Genomic DNA, 17,387 nt, shown 5'->3' with positions numbered 1-17,387 from the left:
TATGGAAATAATAAGTACGAAACATCTATTCTGGCTGTAACACAATGCATTGGAAAGGAAAAAGGTTTAAACAAATCCACTTTTCCCATTCTATCTATTAATCAAAGCACAGAAGGCGCTGAATTTGTTTGGGTCTCAGAATGTAAGAAAGGTGCAGGTTGTGAGATTATATGTATAGTGCCACCAATGCTTTCCAGCGTTTTAATTGTAGTAAATTGGCTATAAGACTAATTGCAACACTGATATTCAATCCAATGTTTATTTGACTTTAACAATTTGAAAAAAAAGAGTTACCTTTACTGGGATTTGAACTCCAGACATCTCGCTTCCTAAGCGAGCCCGAAAACCCTTCAGCCACGGTGAATTTATATGTGAACAGCCTGAAGAAAACCATATTATTCTAAATTAGGGCTTGTTACGACTTTAACTGTTGTTTAACACAGATGTAAATAATCCTGGAGCTTACTATAAGCATGTATATTTATAAAGAATCAAAGGGCTGCAAGTTCTGTGGTATTTTCTGATCTTTGCACAATCTAAATCGTACTGTATATCTGTATGCATTTTCCTGTATAAGTTTATTTTTATGTATTATAATTCATTTTGCAAGGCACCAGAGTTTGATACATACGGAATTCTGCATAACTAGAGTTGCATCAAAAAATCATTTATGATCATTTTTTACGACAGCCACACTTTATCCTTGCATATCATGGCTACTTCTTTAACAAAGACACTTAAAAAAGAATTTAACACAAAAAAAAAGTTTCCTCGACTGGGATTTGAACATGAGACCTCTCACTCACTAAGCGAGCGCGTTACCACTGTACCACGGAGAAGTTATATACACACGGTCTGAATAACATCAAGTCATTCTAAATTAAGAACTTATATTGCATTTCGGGTTTGTAATCCTTATTAATTTCGAGGTATTTTGTTCAGGATAAACCTGTTGTTTAAAATTGAATTAAATATTTTAGCGAAAATCTTCTCGCCCAAACAGTCCGAAATGTAGAATCTATATATTCCACTACTCGGTTTGTGTAGTATTCGGTAATCGACATAGTATTTTCATTGATAAAATCATATGCATCCGCGTAATTTGTGATTGTGCATTTATTGACAATTCTATAAGCCAACACTATTGTTTAACTTTAAATGCGTTGTAATTTGTTGGATACTTGTAACAAAATAAAATATTTCTTTCTTTTAAATCGCTAGTTTTAAGCTGTTTTGAGAACTACTTGTTGTTAGGTTTGTCGTAAACTTCTGTGTCAGAGATTGAATGTCCGCTTCGTATTTACTTATTTTCGATCAGAAAATACAATAAAACAATATTAGAAATCTTCGACCATTCGGGAATTACTTTGCTTGAAAATTAACGCGCCTGTCTTTGACCATCTTTACGCAGTGATCTCCCCTTAATTTTTCGGCGTTAGTGTACATACAAAAGGGAAGTAACCGCTTCAAAAAGTGGACTACTTTCGGCATTTGCAGTTAACAACATTAGACTTTGAAATTTCGCTACCATTATTTGTTTGGTCTGACGACCCAAACAAATAAAAATAGCAAGGGCATGCAATTTTCTGAATCCATTTTAACAATTCATGAACAAATTAATGTATTATAAAAACTGAATTACGCACATAAAACCCGAAAAATAATTTTTTATTTATGTGTGTCACTAATATGACTTAACTGTTAATCACAGATATATAAACAATTTATATTAAGCTCCATGATTTTATGTTTCGCTACTTCAATTTCAAAATAAAACAATCATAACATAATCATATACGTTTCTACATAATTATAGTCTTTCTTTGAATTTATAAGATATAATATGATATATTGGCATTGAAGTCAACAAGAAGTAACACCATATTTGCAAAACGTTTCATGCATCATTAATACGTTAATGCAGATTTGTTTTTACTTTTTTAAATACCATTATACATTTATACATTGAATTACAGTTCTACTATTCAATAAAACCATTAAAAGCATCACAATTTTATATTTACAAAATTTATATAAGGTAAATTCATTGGTAACATTAGTGGCACAACAGCTTTGCGAATACATGTACATGGGTAGCGTATTTTGTCTAAGGTCCTTACTGACCGGGTCACGAGAATCAGTGGGCGGAGAGATCCCCTCTCTGGCGTAATGTCAATTGGCTGCCGATAGGGGGCATACATGTTTTACAAGCATATCATGTTATAATGGTTTTACTCGTGTCCAAAATATGTAATTGTTATCATCATCCTTTTTTCATCTTCTAAATATGTATTGTTTTATCTTGTGCAGCCGTTATACTACATGTATTGGCGATGAACATTGTATATATGTTTAAACCAAATAAACATAGAATTGAATATAAAAGTTGTATATGTTTTTTATTTACACATAAAGATAATTCTGTAAACAACATAATTATTATAGTATCCATACCTATGAAATAACCCTTGATTTTCTCACAATAGCATTAATGTTTTATCATGTCCAGGAAATAATAATTAATTAGTTTTAAAGAGTTTACGTATAAATTCCTTCTATTCAAATTTGAGTACAGTAGAACCCATACGTATACTTACTTAAGACCATTCTTGATTTTTAAGACTACCCCTCTATTTAAACCAATTTTCAAAAGAGCGGTATTTTCAGTTCTTTATTTTAAAGGTTACATGATCTACATTAAAGACCGCCCCACTTTTCAATTTTTAAGACCACCGTGTAGTTTTAGTTTCAATTCATTGTTTTATTCTTTATCTAACCCCACTATTGAGACCACTGATAATCCAGTCGTTCTCTAACGCGTAGTTGTAGTCTAATGAGAAGAATTATAAAATTAGATTTGTGATCGTGGATTTGCATGGAAAAAAACTGTCTAAAAGGACATATGACTATACACACTGGTGAGAGGAATCATAAATTTGATACATGTGGTTTTTCGTTTGCACTGTTCAGTAGACTTAAAGCACATTAGGCAAAAATGAGACTAACAAATGTGAAATATGTGACCATGTTACTTAAAAAAATCTTGGTAACATAATTATTGTGGTGACTTTTCAGCTTTGAAGGTGAAGAAGGAAGACCTGATGTGTCTCTTTATTCTTTTTTTGCAAAAAAATACCACCCGAGTAAAACTAACCTGCCTGGATATCTTCCTTACATAAAAGTCTAACATATTATGTTTGGAATATATAATATATCACAATTAAGGTAATTGTTTCAAGCTTATATTAATTGGGATAGTGTAAAAATGATTCTTGAAAAAGTGTCAATTAGGATATTTCTTTCTACCTTAAAATACCTTTATACATAATAATATAAATATAACCCTTCTAAATGTTTAAATTAAGAGTAATAATTCAATTTTGACTGCACACTCCTGGTTGACTTGCGTTCCAGGTTAAAATTTAAAAAAATGTAAACATATTTACACTGTGTTTGTAAATTTTGTAATAAAATATGTATGTTATCATGTGTCTTTATTCAATCACGGATTTGTAATATAAATCCGTGATTCAATAAAAGCTGTTTTCGTATAATTTTTCAGTTTATATAAATAAAGTTTAACTTATCTACAATGTGTAATGAAATTTTGGTAATTAAATATTTGGTTTTCATGTGTTTTTATTCAATAAAAGCTGTTTTAGTATACATGCAATTAATTTATGTAATTAACAAAATGAAATATAGAATGGAAAAAAGTATTCCATCATTAATTTGAAAACAGGAGTGAAAAAGTTCTTATTTGAACACGTGGCGAATCGTTATTTAACTGTGGCGAATAGTTTATACTCTGTGTCGAATCTTAATGTGGCGAATCGTTAGTGTGGCGAATCGTTACATTACCATCCATAATTCTCTCCCTTTGAAAATTTTGCACCATTTGTAACGATTGTTCACCGTTTTTGGGAATGAAGAGTTTTTTCAGTCTCAAATACTGGCAAAGAGGTTTGTAATGCAGAATTGTTGTCTATTTTATTGTCTTTTGATGACAATCGTCTGAGAAGTATTGTATTGCTACTTTTAGAACCAAATTGTTTGATTTAATATAATTTTAGGTCTTAAAATTCGTTCGTATTGACCTTTCCGAGAGTGAGATTGGAGCATATGTTATATTTTTATTCTATTTTTAATTATATTTTGTTCTCTTTTTTTATGTACATAATTATGTTCATAACATTGCCATTTCAATTATGTATCACTTTACTTTGTTTTGTTAACATTTGTTATATTGTTGTTTTCTCACATGCCCAGTTGGGCCTTGAGATATCAATAAAAATTTGAAAACTTGAAACTTGGAGCGCCACACTAAATACCGTGTTCCGGTAATATGAAATTAGGTGCTACCTATGGCGCGGAAAGTCGTGTAGATCTTCATGTAAATTATGCAGTATCAAAGAAATTATCTTTCTGAATTATATTGATAATGTTCAACACAGTACACTACCTCTGATCGAAATTATCTGTTGAATTGGTCGGTACTGGTGTGCTGAACGAGTGTAGGACAAAAGCCCTCCCGGACAAAAGCCCTCCCGTTAAAAAGTGACAAGGCGGACAAAAGCCGTCCCGTGAAAATGACAAGGCGGACAAAAGCCCTCCCGTGAAAATGACAGGGCGGACAAAAGCCCTCCCGTAAAAATGACAGGCGGACAAAAGCCCTCCCGTGAAAATAATATATATTCTGGTCATTGTAATTATCATCCTGCATATGTAAATGCTCAGATTGATTTGGAGAGAGTAAATATACCTGTGTAGAAGCCTGTGAATCATTATTTACTTCTGTACAATAATTGTTTTCTTGGTTTATTTCATTTGAATGTTTAACTTTTTTTGTTTGAAGTTCTTGGAATTGATTTCCTACAATATTGTTGTCCAGCCAATAATTATGCTCGTTGAAAATAGACAGTTATTTACCAGTATGCTTGCTGAATGTAGACATATTAAGTGTGAAAATAATGCATAAGATCTGGTAGAGTCTAGTTAATTTTTATTAATTTTTTTTTTCAGAAAAATCAATTGAAATCAAGTGAAAATATGCTTGGAATTTCACTTAGATATATTTAGAACTGGTAGTTGTATACAGTATAGTCCAGTAGGACTAGCTCAAGTTATTGCATAAACTTGCATAAGTAACTTAATTAAAAATGTTAAAATATAGTTAAATGTACAAAAGGAAACATGTATAATTTGTGGTAGTCCAAATATGCAAAAGTAAATATAATGCTAGGACTTTAAATAGGAAAATGTAATTATGCCAAAATAGTACCGTTCAGCCTGTTGAGACGACAGCGATAAAAAAGCAGACGACTGGGCCGTTTAATGATAAAAAATCAGTGTAGTTTACACGCTTTTCGGAATGAAAATCAAAAAGCGCCCGCTATTCATAACATTTAAACCATTCTAAATATTCAGCCATTGAAGCGCTTGTTAAGCGTTTTACAAGAGGCGCTTGTCAAGCGCTTTACAACATAGATTTCAAAATGGCGGCGCCCGTTAACTAAGGATTTTTTCGCAGCTCATTAGGTTTGGGATATATATTTTTTTGAATTTTTCATTAACTTTTAATTTAATTTCTTTTGAATTGATACGCGTCATACATGTTATCTAAGAGCGCTACAGCCCTCGCGGGGCCTTTGGCCCCGCTCGGACTTTCCGCGTATAAACCGGGACGGTATACTTTGCAGACGACTTTGCAGACAAGTTAAACATAGAGGGATTTTGCAGACAAGTTAAATAAAGAAGGATTTTAGACTTTGCAGACAATATAGATTATATAGGGGGTGTTTAATCCCTTGTCAACTGGTCAAAAGGTGTGAATGGGCAATTATGCTGTTGATCAGTTGTAAAACAGAGAAAAATTTTGCAGACAATATACACAAAGAAGGAACTTGCAGACAATAAACATAAAGAAGGCCTTACATTTTGTTGCAACTTTATAATCAATTTATCTGTAATCAAATATATGTTTTGATAAAATATTTTTATTAATTGTTATTTAGGTTAAATATCATGCTACATACAATTCTGTAAAATTGCAAAATTATTTTTTCGAAGCTTTTTTTTTATCTTTCTTATCTTTATTGTATCAGCTATAGCTAGTTCTTTACATATTAAAACATAAAAAAACTATAATGAGTTTGAGATGTATAAGTACATAAGTAAGTAATGAATTAAACAGGGTAATATAACTATAAATATCATTGTCATTAAAGATGTTTTACCAAGATATCACATAGATAGACAAATTGAATATACAACATGTATTGACACTTTGAAATAACAATAAACAAGGTACAGATCATTTATTACTAATTGGTTCACACCTCATAATGAATGTCATTTAGGGAGAATTATGGGTATCGATAATGGCGGACGTTTTTTGAATCAGCTCCGTAAAGAGCCTAAATAAAGTGTCAATAACGCTTAAAATACTAGTAAATTTTGGGATTTTTGGTGATTCTATCAATCTTTTGGACTTAAACATGTCATACCAAGGTAAATTTGCCCCTTTGAGCGAAGATTTTGTACAGCAAACAAGAAAACGTCAACGACGTTCATCGAGTGCCACGTCGGCATCACCCCACCCATTTGACATTCCTGGTCAATCTTTTGTGCCTCCTTCGAAAGAGGAATTTGTTTCTTTTGACATGGGAGAAAAAATGAATAGTTTGTTTGATATGATGGTACAATTTGGACCTATAAACTATAAACTTGAGTGTATTAATAGACATATGTACCACACAGCGGCGACACAAGACATTACAGAGTCACGGTTACGGTTGCTCGAGTATAAAAGTATAGACATGGAGGCCCGTCAACTGCGCTGTAATCTCATATTCAGTGGCCACCCTGAGGTCGACCATGATGACTGCTTGAGATCAGTAACAGATCTTATCAGAACGAGACTCCGAATTGACACAAAAACAATGAACATTACAAGTGCTTATCGAATCGGAAAACGTCAGGTTAACCGTTCACACGGCAACGTGAACCCTCGCCATCGTTCAATATTGGTTACGTTTAGTGATCCTGCTGACACCGATCTTATTCTTGAAAATGCATCACTGTTAAAGGGAACTAACTTTGGAATCTCGAGGGACTACCCAAGGGAGATCCGAGAAGCACGACAAGAATTATGGCCGGAATACAAAGCTGCTAGAAATAAGTACGGCCCCAAGTGTGTTAAACTGAAATTCCCAGCAGCTCTGGAGATTAAGGGTGATACGGTGCGCAACTTATTTCCGGGATGGTATGATATTCTTCGGGGATCGAGAAATTCGGATGTTAAAACCCGTATTCAGGAAAAATTCAAGCATATGGCCGAGGCCTCTATCCAGGCCTCCGCACGTTTATCTACCACTGCTGAGGACATTTCTGATGCTGAACCTATGCAAGGTGAGGTTTGCACTCAATCACAAGGCGGAAAATTCACTCAATCGCCTGACGACGCAACTGGGGTCACAAACAAGCACCTCAATGATATTGCTCCACCACGTGCTATCCCACTTACTTCTTCTGGCTATCTGCTAGAAGTCCATCAACCACTTCAGCAACCTGGATTCGAACCAGCGACACAAGATAAGATCGAAACCACTGCCGACGACGGGAAAAGTGGAAGCTAGGAACACACGGGGACTGTGGCGTTCTGTGAACAATGCTTACTTTTACCTTGTTCTTCTAAGCAGAGAATATGCGTGCATTTACAAAGTACTTATGAAGTGTCTGGGGATACTGTCGTTGAAAAAGATAAACTACGTAAGCCAGAAAAATGTGACAATTTGTGTTTTGAAACAGTAAGTTCTCGTAACAAAATTATGCAAAATTTTTGCGAACAAAATTTGAAAATCGGAAGCCTAAATGTATGTGGTTTGAAAACAAGACTGAATTATCCAGAATTTAAAAATTTAATCAACCAGTTCACTATTTTTTGCGTAACCGAAACAAAACTTGATAAAATGGATATTATAAATATCCCGCACTATACATTTTTCTCTAAACCGCGCCTAGAAAAATTTAAACGTAAATCTGGAGGTATCGGGTTTTTTGTCCATGAATCAATAGTTAACAATGTTCAAATCCTAGAATCGAATTGCGAATACGTATACTGGATTAAAATTAATACATACTTTAATTGCCAAGGCCAAGATTTAGTAATTGGTGCCATGTACGTTCCCCCAGAGCAGTCTCGATTTTTTAGTGCAGACGAATTTTTTGAATTCCAAAATGATATCGCGTCGAAATGTAGTGGCTATGAATTTTTTATCTTGACGGGAGATGCAAATGGTCATACTTCCAATCTTCCAGATTATATTGAACTGGATGATTTTTTATCAAATTTCCTTGATCTTGATGCGGATACAATAAGCTCCTTTAACCATATAAATAAACTCGTGGACTTAAATATTTTACGAGATAGGGCTTCACAGTGCAGTAAAGTTAACAATACTGGGCTTAAATTACTTGAAATATGTAAGAATAATAACTTATTTATTATGAATGGTAGAATTGGGAATGATAAATCACGTGGAATGTTAACGTTTAGAGATAAGTCTATCATTGATTATTCCATTTCATCTGTAAATTGTTTACAGCACACCAGCAATTTTGATGTCATTGAGCTAGACACTTTATTCTCTGACGGCCACCGACTTCTGACCATAGATTTGTCCACTAATACCCCTCCTATTAATCTACAGTCGTTTCCTGAGCCTTTGCCCCAGACTAATTGCCCTGAGAAGCACCCTAAATGGCTTGATAGCAAACATAACGTTTTTGTCCAGAATTTAAATCCGGTATATCTTCAAGAATTAAACAATTTAATTAATACAAGCGAAAGTAATATTAATGATACTAAATACTATGTAAATAAGGTCACAGAATTAATATCACGGGTTTTTGCCGAATCCGCTGAAATGACATTTATACAAGGTCAAAGGTCTAATCGGCATTCGGATGAATCAAAAACTTGTTCCTCAAAAGCCTGGTTCGGGCCTCAATGTCGACGGGCTAGGAACAGTTACAATAAAGCACGCAAAAATTACCAACTTCATAAAAATGACCTAAATAAATCCAGACTTAAATCAGCCAGTAAACATTATAAACAGACCATGAATGTTTTTATAAACAAACATAAGTTACAAAAAGAACGAAAATTGCGTGCAATGAGCTCACACAAACCCCGGGACTATTGGAAATATTTAAATAGCCTTACACCTAGGAACACTGAGAAAACTCCGACTGTTTCCGAATTTTTTGACTATTTTAAAAACATTAATTCGCCCCATTCTGAAATTGATGACAATGCCCCTTTTAATGAAGAACCCCTTATTATCGAGGATAATAATGCTTTAAATAGACCAATTTCTGAATTAGAAATATTAAAGGTTATTGCAAAATTAAATAATGGTAAAGCTGCCTCCCAGTTTGATAACATCAGTAATGAGTACTTAAAAAGTACACGAGCGGTTATGGCCCCAATCTATGTTAAACTGTTTAATTTTATATTAGATTCAGGTATATTACCTGATTCGTGGTTGATTGGGTGTATAAAACCTATTTTTAAAAATAAAGAATCTAAGCTTAATCCTGCTAATTACAGGCCTATCACAATACTTAGCTGTCTCGGTAAAGTTTTCACAGCCGTACTAAACAATAGAATAAATGAATTTCTCGCCGATAATAACCTCTTGAATGAAAACCAGGCCGGATTCAGATCCGGGTACTCAACAAGTGACCATATATTTACCCTCCATTTCCTAATTGAAAAATTAAGGTCAGAGAAGAAAAAGTTGTTATGCTCTTTTATAGATTTCTCAGCTGCCTTCGACTCAGTGTGGCGAGCAGGGCTATGGCATAAATTGTCCAGTACTGGTATATCGGGCAAAATACTAACAGTTATTAAGAATATGTATTCTGATATTAAATCGTGTGTTAATGCCAATGGTCAAACTTCTGCCTTCTTCACCAGTTTCACTGGGGTACGACAAGGGGAAAATTTGTCACCGATCCTCTTCTCCCTATACCTGAACGACCTAGATTCTGTCCTGAGTCGAGATAATAACGGTATTATCATTGATTTTCACGTGAATAATGCCCTTCACTTTTTGAAACTATTATTATTACTCTATGCAGACGATACGGTTATATTTGGGGAAAATGAGTCCACCTTTCAGCTGTGTTTAGATAACTTTTATAATTACTGTCAAAAGTGGAAGTTAAAAATTAATTTTTCAAAAACTAAAGTGATAGTTTTCGGAACTAACAAACCGAGTAAATACAGTTTTAACATAAATGGTCAACCTATTGAAACAGTTAAAGAATATAAATATCTAGGTGTTGTTTTCTCAAGTTCTGGATCTTTTTTATCTTGTAGAAAACACGTAGTTTCGCAAGCTAATAAAGCCATGCACTTATTGTACATGAGAATCAGTAACCTTGATCTTCCTATTGACCTGCAGTTGAAACTATTTGATCATACTGTCCTACCTATACTAACATACGGAAGTGAAATATGGGGCTTCGAGAACTTGGATATGGTAGAGCAAGTTCACACTAATTTTCTTCGCAAAATTACTAAGACCAGAAAAAGTACTCCTAGATATATGCTATATGGTGAACTTGGACGCTACCCTATTGAAATTATCATTAAGTCCCGAATGGTAAATTTTTGGAATAAGCTTATTCTTTCCAGTAACTCGAAATACTCGTTTAATTGTTATCTGCATATGTTACAATCAAATCATATATTTAAATGGCCTTCCTTTGTTAAACAAATCCTAGATTCAACTGGAAATTCCTACCTTTGGCTTAACCAACGCTCTCTGACTTGTAAGTTTTTAAATAAGATGGTCAAGCCTACCCTTGTTGACCAGTTTTTCCAGGATTGGTGCTCGAAACTTGAGGCTTCAAGCAAAGGTCAAATGTACCATATATTTAAAGAAAACACATTGTTTGAGGAATACTTTTCCATACTCCCGAATTCTCTCCGACTTGCCCTTATGCATTTTCGCACGGGCAACCATAGATTCCCGATTGAAGTAGGCCGTTGGAGCCAGTCATTTATCCCCCACGAGCAACGTAAATGTAATCTCTGCCCATTAAATGACCTAGGTGACGAGTTTCATTATTTACTCGTCTGCCCATTTTTTAAGGAAAAACGAAATAAGCTTTTAAATCGAAGATTTTACAACAATCCAAATATCCTTAAATTTAAGGAACTGCTCGCCACTAATGACCGAATACAGCTGACAAATCTCGCAAAATACGTAGCATTCACTATGAAGTGTTTTAAGCGATCGTAAAGTTTATTATCTTAATTTCATATGATTATGCATCAGACTTTAGAAATATCATAGGCCAATGTTGTTTATTAATATAAATACTGCAAGTTTGATTTGCTGTGTAATATATGTATACCATGGCAGGCGCTAAAAAAGTATGCATAAACTTAGTCAAAAACAGCAACAATAACAAAAGCAATTTGTATAACTTATTACACTCACCGGTATATAATTCCATGTACGCGCACTTCTTACGATTCAACAAGTACATTAAATTCCACTGATAAAATCCCATCCGAACGAAATTAAGCACACTTCCGGCTCTATTTTGTGTAAGCATCCAGGTCAAGTGAAATAAACATTGATTTATTGAACGTGTGAATAAATGACCAATCAAATTAAATTACATCGGGAAATCCATTTAGGTCATTCCTTTGAATTATTTATATAATTGGTAACCTAATACTAAATATCTTTCATCCAAATATATAGTATTTTTCGCTTTTCATAAGCGCATGTCGTAAATGTAATTGTAATTTTTTAAACCACGCCCTAAAAATTAGCTATGAATGAAAATCATGATTCTCGTGCTCGAACGAAATGGATAGTAAAAGTTGTAGTAGTAATTTTCCCACGGCAAAATGATTTCATTTCGCACCATGATAGCAAAATCTTTTTATGCTGTATTTTGTGTTCTTACTGTTTTCCTATTGCGTACATGTAAATTTCAAATAGTACTTCTGTATGTATAGGTGTGTGTGTGTGTGTGTGTGTGTGTGTGCGTGCGTGCGTGCGTGCGTGCGTGTGTGCGTGCGCGCGCGTGTGTGTTTATGTATATGCGTAACAAATATATTATTTCTGTTTGTGCGTGCGAGTGTGTTAATTTTTCCCTGATTTCTAGATAACTTGAGATTAAATTGTCAAAATTTGCAAAGACATATATATATATATTTTAGCACTTGTGTTAAAAGCTTATAATATTTACCTATGAAATTTGTATGTTGATAATATCCACTTTCCCCACATGAAATTTAAATTATGATACCCATTTAACATTTAATATTGATATATATATTTGTACACATGTAATTACAAAATGTCACCTTGTAATCTGTGCCTCTCAAATAAAGATTATGTTCTGTTCTGTTCTGTTCTGTACAATACCAGGGACAAACTTGTCTGCAAAGTTCAACATTAATTCTGTCTGCAAAATACAGATTTTTCTAATAGTCACCTCAAATGTCATATTTTGTTCTATATCTAACTTGTCTGCAAAATTCAACATTAATTGTGTCTGCAAAATACAGATTTTGCCTTATAATCCCCAATCATTTTATATTTTGTTCTATATCTAACTTGTCTGCAAAATCCTTCTTACTTTAACTTGTCTGCAAAATTCAACATTAATTCTGTCTGCAAAATACAGATTTTACCTTATAATCCCCTATCATTTTATATTTTGTTCTATATCTAACTTGTCTTATAATCCCCTATCATTTTATATTTTGTTCTATATCTAACTTGTCTGCAAAATCCTTCTTATTTTAACTTGTCTGCAAAATTCAGCATTAATTCTGTCTGCAAAATACAGATTTTTCCAGTAATCACCTCAAATTTCATATTTTGTTCTATATCTAACTTGTCTGCAAAATCCTTCTTATTTTAACTTGTCTGCAAAATTCAACATTAATTCTATCTGCAAAATACAGATTTTACCTTATAATCCCCTATCATTTTATATTTTGTTCTATATCTAACTTGTCAGCAAAATCCTTCTTATTTTAACTTGTCTGCAAAATTCAACATATCTAACTTGTCTGCAAAATACAGATTTTATCTTATACATGTAATCCCCTATCATTTTATATTTTGTTCTATATCTAACTTGTCTGCAAAATCCTTCTTATTTTAACTTGTCTGCAAAATTCAACATTAATTCTGTCTGCAAAATACAGATTTTACCTTATAATCCCCTATCATTTTATATTTTGTTCTATATCTAACTTGTCTGCAAAATCCTTCTTATTTTAACTTGTCTGCAAAATTCAACATTAATTCTGTCTGCAAAATACAGATTTTTCCAATAGTCACCTCAAATTTCATATTTTGTTCTATATCTAACTTGTCTGCAAAATCCTTCTTATTTTAACTTGTCTGCAAAATTCAACATTAATTCTGTCTGCAAAATACAGATTTTTCCAATAGTCACCTCAAATTTCATATTTTGTTCTATATCTAACATGTCTGCAAAATCCTTCTTATTTTAACTTGTCTGCAAAATTCAACATTAATTCCATCTGCAAAATACAGATTTTACCTTATAATCCCTAGCTATCATTTTATATTTTGTTCTATATCTAACTTGTCTGCAAAATCCTTCTTATTTTAACTTGTCTGCAATTTCAACATATCTAACTTGTCTGCAAAATACAGATTTTACCTTATACATGTAATCCCCTATCATTTTATATTTTGTTCTATATCTAACTTGTCTGCAAAATCCTTCTTAATTTAACTTGTCTGCAAATTCAACATATCTAACTTGTCTGCAAAATACAGATTTTATCTTATACATGTAATCCCCTATCATTTTATATTTTGTTCTATATCTAACTTGTCTGCAAAATCCTTCTTATTTTGACTTGTCTGCAAAATTCAACATTAATTCTGTCTGCAAAATACAGATTTTACCTTATAATCCCCTATCATTTTATATTTTGTTCTATATCTAACTTGTCTGCAAAATCCTTCTTATTTTAACTTGTCTGCAAAATTCAACATTAATTCTGTCTGCAAAATACAGATTTTTCCAATAATCACCTCAAATTTCATATTTTGTTCTTTATCTAACTTGTCTGCAAAATCCTTCTTATTTTAACTTGTCTGCAAAATTCAACATTAATTCTGTCTGCAAAATACAGATTTTTCCAATAGTCACCTCAAATTTCATATTTTGTTCTATATCTAACTTGTCTGCAAAATCCTTCTTATTTTAACTTGTCTGCAAAATTCAACATTAATTCTGTCTGCAAAATACAGATTTTACCTTATAATCCCCTATCATTTTATATTTTGTTCTATATCTAACTTGTCTGCAAAATCCTTCTGATTTTAACTTGTCTGCAATTTCAACATATCTAACTTGTCTGCAAAATACAGATTTTACCTTAATACATGTAATCCCCTATCATTTTATATTTTGTTCTATATCTAACTTGTCTGCAAAATCCTTCTTAATTTAACTTGTCTGCAAAATTCAACATATCTAACTTGTCTGCAAAATACAGATTTTATCTTATACATGTAATCCCCTATCATTTTATATTTTGTTCTATATCTAACTTGTCTGCAAAATCCTTCTTATTTTAACTTGTCTGCAAAATTCAACATTAATTCTGTCTGCAAAATACAGATTTTACCTTATAATCCCCTATCATTTTATATTTTGTTCTATATCTAACTTGTCTGCAAAATCCTTCTTATTTTAACTTGTCTGCAAAATTCAACATTAATTCTGTCTGCAAAATACAGATTTTACCTTATAATCCCCTATCATTTTATATTTTGTTCTATATCTAACTTGTCTGCAAAATCCTTCTTATTTTAACTTGTCTGCAAAATTCAACATTAATTCTGTCTGCAAAATACAGATTTTTCCAATAATCACCTCAAATTTCATATTTTGTTCTTTATCTAACTTGTCTGCAAAATCCTTCTTATTTTAACTTGTCTGCAAAATTCAACATTAATTCTGTCTGCAAACTACAGATTTTTCCAAAAGTCACCTCAAATTTCATATTTTGTTCTATATCTAACTTGTCTGCAAAATCCTTCTTATTTTAACTTGTCTGCAAAATTCAACATTAATTCTATCTGCAAAATACAGATTTTACCTTATAATCCCCTATCATTTTATATTTTGTTCTATATCTAAGTTGTCTGCAAAATCCTTCTTATTTTAACTTGTCTGCAATTTCAACATATCTAACTTGTCTGCAAAATACAGATTTTACCTAATACATGTAATCCCCTATCATTTTATATTTTGTTCTATATCTAACTTGTCTGCAAAATCCTTCTTATTTTAACTTGTCTGCAAAATTCAACATTAATTCTGTCTGCAAAATACAGATTTTTCCAATAGTCACCTCAAATTTCATATTTTGTTCTATATCTAACTTGTCTGCAAAATCCTTATTTTAACTTGTCTGCAAAATTCAACATTAATTCTGTCTGCAAAATACAGATTTTTCCAATAGTCACCTCAAATTTCATATTTTGTTCTATATCTAACTTGTCTGCAAAATCCTACTTATTTTAACTTGTCTGCAAAATTCAACATTAATTCTGTCTGCAAAATACAGATTTTACCTTATAATCCCCTATCATTTTATATTTTGTTCTTTATCTAACTTGTCTGCAAAATCCTCCTTATTCTAACTTGTCTGCAAAATTCAACATTAATTCTGTCTGCAAAATACAGATTTTTCCAATAGTCACCTCAAATTTCATATTTTGTTCTATATCTTACTTGTCTGCAATATCCTTCTTATTTTAACTTGTCTGCAAAATTCAACATTAATTCTGTCTGCAAAATACAGATTTTACCTTATAATCCCCTATCATTTTATATTTTGTTCTATATCTAACTTGTCTGCAAAATCCTTCTTATTTTAACTTGTCTGCAAAATTCAAAATTAATTCTGTCTGCAAAATACAGATTTTACCTTATAATCCCCTATCATTTTATATTTTGTTCTTTATCTAACTTGTCTGCAAAATCCTCCTTATTTTAACTTGTCTGCAAAATTCAACATTAATTCTGTCTGCAAAATACAGATTTTTCCAATAGTCACCTCAAATTTCATATTTTGTTCTATATCTTACTTGTCTGCAATATCCTTCTTATTTTAACTTGTCTGCAAAATTCAACATTAATTCTGTCTGCAAAATACAGATTTTACCTTATAATCCCCTATCATTTTATATTTTGTTCTATATCTAACTTGTCTGCAAAATCCTTCTTATTTTAACTTGTCTGCAAAATTCAAAATTAATTCTGTCTGCAAAATACAGACTTTGTCTTATAATCCCCTATCATTTTATACTTTGTTCTATATTATCTAACTTGTCTGCAAAGTTCATCATTAATTGTGTCTGCAAATTACAGATTTTTCTAATAGTCACCTCAAATTTCATATTTTGTTCTATATTATCTAACTTGTCTGCAAAATTCAACATTAATTCTATCTGCAAAATACAAATTTTGCCTTATAATACCCTATCATTTCATATTTTGTTCTATATCTTAGCTTTTACTCTTTATTTGGATACAATTTATATTGTTTGTTTGTTATAAGCATTATATACTGTCTCATGCAATTATTATTTTTTTAATTATATTCTTATTTTTTTTTTTTATGAAAGCATAAATTAAAAAAAAAACATCAAATTAAAACTAAATTTTTTTTAAATTAAATAAAGTTTTGCAAATTAATTATACTTTCTAAATGGCATTACTTCAATGTAATTGCCCTTTCACACCTTTTGACCAGTTGACAAGGGATTAAACATCCCTTATATAATCTATATTGTCTGCAAAGTCTAAAATCCTTCTTTATTTAACTTGTCTGCAAAATCCCTCTATGTTTAACTTGTCTGCAAAGTCGTCTGCAAAGTATACCGACCCGTATAAACCGGGCAAGGAGCTTGAATCATAAAATGCTAAAATCTTGCCTTTTACCCAACGGAATGAACTTTAATAGGTCAAATTCATCTTTTCATACCGATTTATGTATGATAATGAATGAAAATATAAAAATCGGCGAAAAAAAACCCGATACTGGCGATAGGCCTATTTCTCTATTTTGTGGGTCGCACTAAACTGCTGACGAATTAGCTGACGATATAGATATATAGGAAACTGCTGACCAGTTAAATAAAGAAGGATTATCGGAAAATGCTGACCGGTTAGATAAAGAAGGGAAACATTGAAGGTGTGAAGTTATATAAACACGCCGTAGGGGGTAATAAAAAGATGGGAAATTACTTTTATTCTTTCAATTATATTTTTAATTTTTGCATTTATATGAC

General features: G+C 32.1%; 1 protein-coding gene across 1 annotated transcript in view; it reads left to right on the top strand.

Annotated features, from left to right (window-relative positions):
- The first annotated feature begins 3,882 nt into the window (after positions 1 to 3,882).
- The window catches only part of LOC132727516 (zinc finger protein 271-like), a 35,060-nt gene continuing 21,555 nt past the window's right edge, over positions 3,883 to 17,387 (top strand). Inside the window, exon 1 of the mRNA XM_060713053.1 lies at positions 3,883 to 3,963. The gene's annotated coding sequence lies outside the window, so the exon portion shown is untranslated. The remainder of the gene's footprint in view (positions 3,964 to 17,387) is intronic.

This window comes from Ruditapes philippinarum, unplaced genomic scaffold, assembly GCF_026571515.1.
Source record: "Ruditapes philippinarum isolate M1 unplaced genomic scaffold, ASM2657151v2 ctg10576_1_1_1_1, whole genome shotgun sequence".
In the NCBI taxonomy this organism is placed as follows: domain Eukaryota; kingdom Metazoa; phylum Mollusca; class Bivalvia; order Venerida; family Veneridae; genus Ruditapes; species Ruditapes philippinarum.
Note: the sequence above shows the minus strand (reverse complement) of the source record. Positions and strands in the feature narration are given on the sequence as shown.